Source organism: Lycium barbarum, chromosome 2 (assembly GCF_019175385.1).
Source record: "Lycium barbarum isolate Lr01 chromosome 2, ASM1917538v2, whole genome shotgun sequence".
Classification (NCBI taxonomy): domain Eukaryota; kingdom Viridiplantae; phylum Streptophyta; class Magnoliopsida; order Solanales; family Solanaceae; genus Lycium; species Lycium barbarum.
The window spans coordinates 112,799,410-112,809,704 of NC_083338.1; the positions used below are offsets into that span (position 1 = coordinate 112,799,410).

At 33.9% G+C, this 10,295-nt stretch overlaps 1 long non-coding RNA gene across 19 annotated transcripts; it reads right to left on the reverse strand.

Annotated features, from left to right (window-relative positions):
* Nucleotides 1-40: 40 nt before the first annotated feature.
* LOC132626791 (uncharacterized) lies at nucleotides 41-5,726 on the reverse strand. Of its 19 annotated transcripts, none has more exons than XR_009577643.1 (6): nucleotides 5,479-5,725; nucleotides 4,388-4,840; nucleotides 3,870-3,909; nucleotides 2,099-2,902; nucleotides 909-996; nucleotides 41-707 (listed from the first exon to the last, which is right to left on the reverse strand). It is a non-coding gene; the product is annotated as an uncharacterized LOC132626791 (long non-coding RNA). The 19 variants fall into 19 exon arrangements; XR_009577642.1 differs by having other exon boundaries at nucleotides 2,099-3,708; nucleotides 4,589-4,840; nucleotides 5,479-5,724; XR_009577640.1 differs by having other exon boundaries at nucleotides 2,099-3,708; nucleotides 4,481-4,840; nucleotides 5,479-5,724.
* Between the last annotated feature and the right edge of the window lie 4,569 nt (nucleotides 5,727-10,295).

Sequence of the window (10,295 nt, forward strand, 5' to 3'; positions counted from 1 at the left end):
TCTCAGAGATAAGGCAGTAGCTATGAAGCAGTAGATACGGTTGACAGTAGAAACAGATACAATAGATACATTTTATCCATTGATAGCTAATTATATTAGATCCTGTATAAGGATGGGAAACATCCTTGACCGCTGCGTGTTTGCTTAACTCAACAGATCTGGGTACAGAATCCAAATTACTAAAAAAAAGATTACAACTGATTTTAACTTGGAGATTCTTCTCCATGTTTTTTGTCACTTTCTCACGGAATCATACGTGCACATTACTGCTCATACAGCTCCCAACCAGCAAGCAATTAGCCTTCCTTTACTGAGAATAGAAGTGTGGATGAATCGACATCAAATATAGGATTGACATTGTACACGATCTGCCTTTCCCTTGACTTCCCGGACCAACCAACCCGGATTAGCCTTCGCAAGTCTCTTCATTTTAGGTGCAGAGAATGCAGTAAATTGAGCAACGAATCTTAGAAAATTTACACATTTTCAACGTATTCGTATATTAAGAACAAAGATCCTTCAGCACAATATCCTATCAAACGTACTGAAAATATTTCAACATGTGAAATATTAACTCTTATTCTCCATAAATCTCAAGTACAGCAGAACTAAATCACCATTCTTGACTTTCATAGGGAAAAGTATCACGTTAGCTAGCTAAATGGCTCAGACCACTGAACGGATTGACATATTGAGTAATGCAAAATCTGGAAAGGAAGTTTATCATTGAAAAATGGAATGTCCACCAAATTTTTTAAAATTGCACTACAAATAAGTTAAAAGATTGCCGATGTCTGTAAGTTTAACCATCCATAATGGATATTTCTTACCATAGACTCAGAGCAGGTGCTAAAAGAGGTTATAATCAAGGAAAAATAGATAGTATATACTATGAGTAATGAATTTACCAAGATCAAGATGTACATGCGTCAAAATCTTCAATTCAGCAAGAAACCTTTTTGTTGCTTGCATATCCATCTTCTTGATCACAACTTTCTGCATATTATTAAGATATTAGTACTCACAAAAATTAAGTTGGTAATTTCACCTAAAAGGTTAAAAAAAAAAAAACAAATTTGATTGCAACAAACGCACATAAAGTGACCTTCCAGAGAAGTTGATAACTTCACATGTTCAGGTCTTTCTCAAGATAAACCAACTTCAACGGGAAAAGAGTAAACTGAAAGACTACCCTATGTTTTTTTTTTCTATTGCAACAATTTTTTTTTTTTAAAAAAAAAAAATTAGTTAAAACATGTCTGATCTAAGCTCATAGATGAACAAAATTGGAAGCTGCAATGGAAACATATTTTAGACGGGAAAAATAAAAAATAAAAAATCAGATAATTGCACGTACAATTGTTATTACTATATACAAAAGGGACAAACATGAAATAGACAACAATACATGTTGATGATGTTGAGCAATTAGTTTACATCTTTAAGTCTTCAATGATTTGATCTATGCAATATTTTTACAAAAAAGATATATGCCTCTTAAGTAATTAGTATAATACAGAATATATTTAGACCCACGCTAAAACAAACAAAATATGCTACCAGCTCCACAATCACAAGAAGGTATTTCTGAACCAGGAGCACATACAAATTTAAAAAAAGAAAAAGCCACAAAACATGAATTAGAATATGTGAAAAATATTAGTAATAACTTTCAACAGCAGGAGTATCAAGGAAATGAAGTCACATAAAAAAATTGATGAATCGGTAAAACATAGAAGAAAAAGAGGGCAAGGAAGAAGCAGAAAGCACATTACTCGCAGCTGGAAGAGCTCCTACATTTCAATTTACATGACCGCTTGTCCTTTCCTTGATTGCAACAAAAGGACGGCGTATTAAGAGAATTCAGTAAGAAGGAGACCAGAGCAAGGAGTCATGAACTAACAAGGGCAAGCATAAGTTGACATAGACCAGAGCAAGAAGGACTCACGAACTAATAAGGGCAAGCATAAGTTGACACATGAATTGGCCATAGTAATAACTGATAAATCTACTAATTAAGAGAAATCCAACAGATTAACAACGAAAGCTATATATTTGAGCAAAATCTACCAGATGCCACAGCTTCCAGAAGGCTTACCTTTCTTTGGTCCAAACTGGTTCTGAACATCTAATAGATGTAACAGTCTCAGCTAATTGAGAATTTCACTTGTTCATCATGCCCCATATAGTGCACAACTGAAACAAAATAACAGAAAAACTCTGGTAAAATGAATGGCTAATTAAGAATCAATGGGAGAGAAAAAACCTATCACTCTTATATAATCTCCTATTTATCTCTTCTTCCATTAGTTAGCTTGATTCATAAAGTCTCCGCCTAATATTAGTCAGCCATGTCTGATTTCTCTCATCTATATATCTGTTATATCACCAAATCACATACCAGTTATCACAAAAATCTCCACTTCGACCAAAATAGAGTTGAGACAGCATATAGGAAATAAGTCAAATATAATGGAGGCATTGGTAAATTATATTCACATGGACATGCATAACGTGATCGTCGAAAGCTACACAGAGAATAAAGCTCTGAAAACTGTCAAATTCCATATAACCAACATTCATGAGCTTGAAATTTCCATATGAAGATTCATTATCCATTTGAAGGAAATTCACTTACCTCAGATGAAGGTATACACTCGAGCTACGCTATTCAAGGTGAACAAAACGTGTTGGTAAAATTGAACTCAGAGTAGGTCCAACTAAAAAGTAAAATAAAACAAAGAACTCACCTTAAGGGTAGTAGGAAAATTGATCTCCTGCCAGGTTCCATGAGAGAACAATTGAATGGTATAATCAGATGTATCTTCAATTAGGGTTAGAGACACACTCATCCATAAATTAGAAATTCACATTCTTCTTCAAAATAATTCCCTCAATGTATCTGCGAAGAATCTTTGTTGCATGACTTAGCAGGAAGCAAAATCTTTCGAGCCATAATCCCAACTCTCATTTAATTATGAGAAAACTATGAAAGAGTAATAGATCCAGGTTTCAATAGTTTAGATGGTAAATACAGTACACATGTATTTCAATAGTACAGGAGTCTTTCGAGAGGACAGGTTGTAGTTAAAAGCAAACTTTAGACTGTGTAGCAGAGCATGGTTTTCAAGGTGAACAGCCCACTCAAATAATGAGCTTTGAGAGCCTACCTTTGACCGACCTTTCGAAGAGCAGTTATTATATGAGAAGCTATTATATCATTTTCAGAAAAACTTTACATACCCTTGTTTCAAATTTAAGAACCCCAAACTTCTAAACTCTTGAATAAAACTTATGATCTCTCCCCTTCAACAAAGGGAATGAAGAAAGAAGGAGGAACAAATTATTAGTTTTAGCAGACAATGGATGGAGTACACTAAGCCACATTAACGAAAATTGGTGAAAATGCCAGAATCATTATATGACATATCTTAGCTTTTAACTTCTGCAATAAATTGTCCGCTCTCAATGTAACAGATTATGTTTCCAGCACTCTTCAAAGTTGGTCCAACATCTCCTTTGCTTGGCTAGAAACAAAACCAAGCTATCATCTAATGAAGCCAAATCAATGTGCTCTCTTTTGTTTCAATATAATAAGAAATCACCAGAATTTTCCATATGTAGCTTCATAACATGTTTGGCAATTAGCCATCGACTGAAAATTCTTGCTTTATCCATGGAAATTCACATTTTTTTTATGAAGACCACCTAGAAGAATAAAACAATAAGCTCATACTGACACGCGACAACATGAAATAGAGTAAAACTGAAAATGATATCGTTCTCAGAAAACCTCATGAAGTACCCTTGCACAGCGGAAATACCAAACTTTTAAACAAAACAGTAATAATAATTTTTTTTTTTTTTACCTGAAGGCTGAAACATCTTATGTAGATAGTAAAGCACGCCCTGCAAAAACCATGTGAACATAAAGAGCAAAAGTCAGGAATTTCTTAAGTTAATAAAACTATTAACCCAAGGAAAAAGTTGAAATTATAATTTCTACAAATAAGTGGCTGCAGAAATTCAATGAAGGCTGGAGAAACTATTGATTTCCAGTAAGTTCAAAGTCGAACAAATAAATTATTTTGCATTAACTTGTGTGATTACAGGCTTAGCATTACAAATTCATACCTGATAAATACATATTCATCTTCACAGTTTTCCCACATAGTTAAATTAGTAGTCAAGAATTTTATTTAGAAATTTATGAAATATAAGTGATTTCAATTGCGAGTTGCCTTTTAATAGTAGAACTATAGTTTCATATGCATGCCAAAACAATTCTAACACAATAGGTAGCCTAATTAGGTTCTTCATCACATCAAATTCTTTGAAATTTATAGCATGTATATTTTTTTGTTGACCGTGGTGTCCATGCGCATACCTTGACTAATTCCACGGGATACCTGCTACCTCCTACCACCATCAAGTACCTGGTAACTTTGTCCTAAGGCTAGAACAGATGGGAAGAAATTACCTAATGTTTTTATCTCTGCTGGAAATTGAACCCGAGACCTCATAAGCATCTATATTACGCTAAGAGCAAGATACAATGAGAAATCGAAAAGAACTAATGAAGCATTACACATCCATCTAAAATAACTTCTTCTTCGTGTTTTCTCCTCCATCTCCATTTCCTTTAGCTTGCACTTTCTTGTTTTTCCTTTGCTTCTTGTAGTAGAATACATCACCCGTACATGTCGCACATACACATACTAATACTCAATTCTGTTTGTTATTAGGTCGCCTTGTCTTGTAGGTTGATGTTTGCATATACTGCTCAATCAGTGACATCTGGACCACCTTCTTTTCCTTAACAAAAGAGTTGATGGTGCTGCTGCAACATAGAAAATGAACTATATCAAATGGATAGTGCACGATGACGCATCGCAGGTACAGATGCGGAGGAAAACTGGAAATAGCATAGTAAAACTTGCTAAGTACGTTATGACTTATGAGATCTTTCTCTATCAGCATAAATCAATATCAAAAGGGTACTGTATTCTAAAAACAACATATCTACCTTCTACTCTGCCAATCAAAGATGTCGAGAAGAGTAACCTGTGCCTAATATAAATGTGGATTGTCAATACTAACTACGACTCCTATACAAAAGATAACTTATCCATTAAAATTAATCAAAGAACCATGGACCTCACAAGTTTCAATGTTCCCTAGTTGGCACAACTGATTTACTGAAGTGATAAGTTTCAATAGTTAATTGTTTCTTCTACTTGCTTTTTCATTTTTTCTTAAACACTGTCTATCCAATAAGGAAAGCAGTGCCAACAAACTACAAAGAAAACAAGAAAAAAAAATGTCATTTTTCCAAATTCCCAAACCAAAACACATAAAAGTTAAAAGGCAATGTTGACTTAATAAATAAGAAAATCAATATCTCAGGGAAAAAAAGCAAATAAACCCAAAAACTCTAAGGAAAACCCCCCAGAAATTTACGATTAGAACAAATATTACCTCCAATATCGATAGCTAAATGTGAAATTTGATCACCAGATTGATCCACCGGCTCAAAAGTGTAAAAAAACTGTAATTTTCAATGATTGAATAAATAGCATTCTCATTCGTCAAAAAGGGCTGCTACTTTCATCACAACTTTGTCACCTTTGAATTTAGGGTTTATTGATTTGAGATTTTCTGCGAATTTAGGGTTTTGAAAGCCCTGCCATTGAAGTGAAAAATCATAAGACAACCGATTGAATTCTAGAATGAAGAAGAATATGTATAGCATAGGCGTAGTTACAAGTTTACCCCTAAGTAATCTTTAATATTACAGGTTTGGCCCTGGTCGTCCTTGTTGGTACCACAACTCCTGTTTTTCTAATATAGTAGAAACTAGTCTTTTGGGAATGTGCGTTGCACTTTTGTCCCCTATTACTATATACAATTTGTACAAGCCTATTTTCATTGTGATATTTATTTATTTATCTCATATGTAATAGTATGTTTGTAAATACGATAGACCTTGTGTTGATTAATTTGTTTATATGTAGCGCGTGCACACCAATATAATATAGTACTGTAATATTTTTTTTAATGCATTTGGCTCATAAAATAAATTTAAAATGAGAAAAATGTGAGTTTCTGAAAATGATGAAATTTGATCATGTTTAGCTAACTCAATAAATAAATAAACTCTCTCTCACATAAATTTCTTTATTATCATTTCAATATATGTTTTTGTGATTAGTTTAGAAGCATCCCAGTAAAATGTATTGACTTATATTTGCACTACTCATAATAATATTTTTGTCTGTGTCTTACCTTTACACATCTTTTAAAAAACACAATAAAAGGGTACCATCGCTAGCCTGCACAATTCAAATAAGAAGAAATAAATTTTTACAGGAGGAGCTTCACACATATCCTCGAGAAGAGTCTCACCGACAACTTTCTTCTCACATTTTTCAACATTGTAGAACTTGCTTTAAATGTTATATTATGTGTGAATATAACAAAGAAAATGAATTAGAGGGAACAAATGAGTCATATCGCTTTCAAGAATTATAAGAATCGGGAGTAAGTTTACTAATTACTTGTACCAAATAAACAAACAAGGCAGTGATACCTACATCTTCACTTCATCGTAAATTCTTTTTTAAATAATATAGATTATAGATAGATATAGATATAGATTATATATATCTGATGTTCGGTCAAAAATGCATATATCCACTTATTGTTGACTCACATTCTAATATTTTTAATCGTATTTTGAGTATTAATTATAGTGATTTGTGCTAATATTATATTTTTATTATTTAGGGATAAAATGATGTAAAAATTAAGAGATTTGAAGCAAAATTGGATGAAAAGCGGGAATTTGAGAAAATAGAAAAAAGGTCGCGATGAAAGACAAAAGAAGACATAAAGTGGGGAGGACATTATTGCCTAGTGATTGGAAATAATTAAATTGTACATCAAAGAAATCGAAGCAAAGTATTGAAATTTGACAGTAAACAAAGTGAACGAGCAAAACAGAGGCGGTGTCTTACTGCTGTACACGTTCGAATTTCACTTATTCCTCTTTCGTTTTGGATCAGGTTAAATTATTTGAGCTTTTTCCTATACATATAAATAGTCCATAAGACACAAGTGAGAGCTTGGAGCTATCGTGGAGGCCGTAGTTACAGGGTTTTACCTTTTCTTACGTTTTTATTTGAATGATTTGTTGTTTTTCCTCCCTGTCTATGTGAAGCTAAACTTTATAGTCTAGTGTTTTGACGCTAGCATGAAAATTGACTTTTGATTATCGTTTATATCCATTGATTTTCCATCTTTGGGTTATTTATTTATTCTTGATCTTATTAGTTTGATTATTTGACAAAATAGTCAGACACTATCTGTGGCGTGTGAATTGAACTAGGGATAGAGAATTTGCATGCTTAATAAGAATAAATAGAGCTTGTTCGATTAATCGTTTCGCTAATGAGGATAGGAATATGCCCTTTAGGCTTGCTTAGTTGAATACATAGAAGTAAATGTGTTCTTGTTACCTCTGGCGACCATAGGAATATAAGCGTTATAGTAGCATCTACAGGCTTGTGAGCAACTCGGAAGATACTCATAAAGTTAACATCAACCCGTCAACTAGTAACCCATAAGTAGAACGATTTGAAGACTCAACTGGATTGTTAGTGGTCATAGCCCTAGATCTATCTCTTCTCCAATAAAAATCCGCTCTTTCTTGGTTGAAGTTCATTATTTGCTTTCTTTTATTTTTAGTTAGTTTATAAATATAAATTTAGATTTTATTTCTTGTTTAAATAATTAGCATTAGTTTAATTTAGTAAATAGTTAATCATAAGTCCCTGTGGGTACGATATCTAGACTTTAAATCCTATATTTCTTGTACGACCACGTATACTTGCGAGTACGTTTGAGAGCAACAAGTTTTTGGCGCCGTTGTCGGGGACTTAAAGATTAATTGTTTATCTAGATCAGAATTTTCTTTTTGTCTATTTAAGTTTTTTTTTCTTTGTTTAATATTCTAGTATTCTTCTTGACATGGCATCTTGGAACGAAAATATATCGTTTGGGTATTCATGTTTTAATGATTTTTGTGCACTTTGTGGAGGACCCCACTTATGGGAAAATTGTTCTAAATTTTGAATCATACGGGATGTGATGTGTGACCCTTCTAAGTTCTATAATTTGAACTTTTGTAACTGGTGTGGTGGTCAGTGAAAAGAGTGTCCTAAGTGTTGTTCTAGTCTCTCAAGTGATTTTCACAAGGTGGATATTGTGAGTGATACTTGGCTATTGATTCGATCTCAACGATTGGAGGTATGGGGGGGATTATCTTGATGAAATTACAAGTGACATGACACACTTCATGGAAGAAAGAACAAAGCTCGAACAAGAGATAGACCAATTTGGCTCAAATATCTATGACCTGCAAGCTCAATTGAATAAAAAAAGTTGAGGCGTCTGATTCCCAACTACATATTATTTTGGATAGTGGCCAGCATGTGGAACAGATAGAGGAATTCCAACTATTTGATCAGATCTTTATTGAAGATGTCAATGTTGAGGAAGTGTACAAAAGTGAGGATGTCAAAAATAATGCAGTTTTAGAGTTAGGGCGTGTTGGTCCTCATTCTAAACATTTTTCTACATTATGTTTGGTTGGCGACATGGAGATCGAGCCCTTCACGCCAATGAAGACATGTATAGATGAGGAACAAGAGTCTTACATCCTGAAATTTGCCACACCGAAAAGACAAAATGACATTCCTCACTTAAGGGCCAAGAAGTGCAAGATGCGACACCTATTGCTTGGTTCCTTTATTTTCACACCACCACCCCACAAGCTTGATAAAAAATTTGATGCAAAATTGGGGACATAATTCATATCTTCGAAGTGGAAGGAAAAGTAGTGAAAGTTGGTTCACGTCGTGCCTCGACGTTAAATCAAGCACTTGTTGGGAGGCAATTCAACTTGTATTTTTTATTTTTTTATTTTTATGGTGTTATATTTTGTTTTGTTTTAATTTTGCAGATTAGGGGAAGTCTGAATACCCGAAGTTGACATTGAGGAGCATGTCTGGGCTTGCGTGTGGGGTCGTGCCGACCCTCGATATTGAGGATTATGCTACTAGCTAGGCCCTAGAGGGTCTCAGGGATTATTTCTCACTCTTGTTTTAATTCTTCTCTACTACACATGCATCGAGGACAATGCATGTGTGGCTGGGTACTTCCGATTTTTGAGGTCAAGGATGATTACGCCATAAGATTTTTTTTTAATTTCTCTTAGCCTTATATATTTATAAAAAATAAAAAAATCAAAATGATTTTATTTTGTTCTTTTATTTTTCTTTTATAGTGTTTTTTCATTAGCGGCATAGATCATCCACTCCTTGGGTTTTCTTATGGCCTCGATTCTTTCCCGAGGAGGGAGCCTTTGAACCAGGTAATTTTTTTTTAATTTTTTAGGATTAATTTTTTTAAGGAGTAGTAAAGGAGAGAGAAGAAAGATCCTTTTTTGACTTGTTTGGTACTAGCATATTTGAGCCTGAGCCTGAGCTTGAGTAGTACTTTCCTGTGAGTGCTTGAGTAATGAAAAAGATAGCAGACTTGCTGACACCTAGCTCAAGGTTGTGACTCTATATATAGCTTATTCTTATTTTGTAGTTCGCCATGATCCTATCTGTCCTAGAGTAGAATTGATCCATCTTGATTGATACTTGTGCCATGTGTGCTGAGAATTTTCTACATTTATTCTATGTTTTGCATCTTAGTCTAGAACTTTCCCTGCATGTTATTGAAGCGAAATAAAAAGTGTTGCTCTTTTTAGAAGATGATTATAGGCTTTCTTTGATATGTCTTGTGAATTTTAGCCTTTTCCGAAATTGTACCACTAGTTCGCCTTTTGAGCCAGTAACCTTTCGTTTGTTAGCCGTATTTTTGCCTTGATCCTTTTGTTTGAATCCTTAGTTTTTGCATCCTTCTTCCTTGTGCACTGTAGCTTAGACTGTGTTATAAGTGTGAAATCTGAAGAAAAGGGATGGTCGAGTGTAAAAGGTGACCAATGATAGCTGCAAAGTGATGAGAAGACCCTCTTAGAAAGAATGTTGGAAAAAAAAAAACAGTTGCTTGAAAAAAGAAAAAAATTGAATCGTTCTTGATATGATGAGAACTACTAGTGAAAATAATTGATGAAGAGAGGGTTGAAAAATAAAGTGAAGAGGTGAAAATAATGGGTGATGAAGTCTAAAAGTGCAAAGTGCTTAGAGAAGTGTAAGTCACTATTAAATAATTTTCATACCCATCCC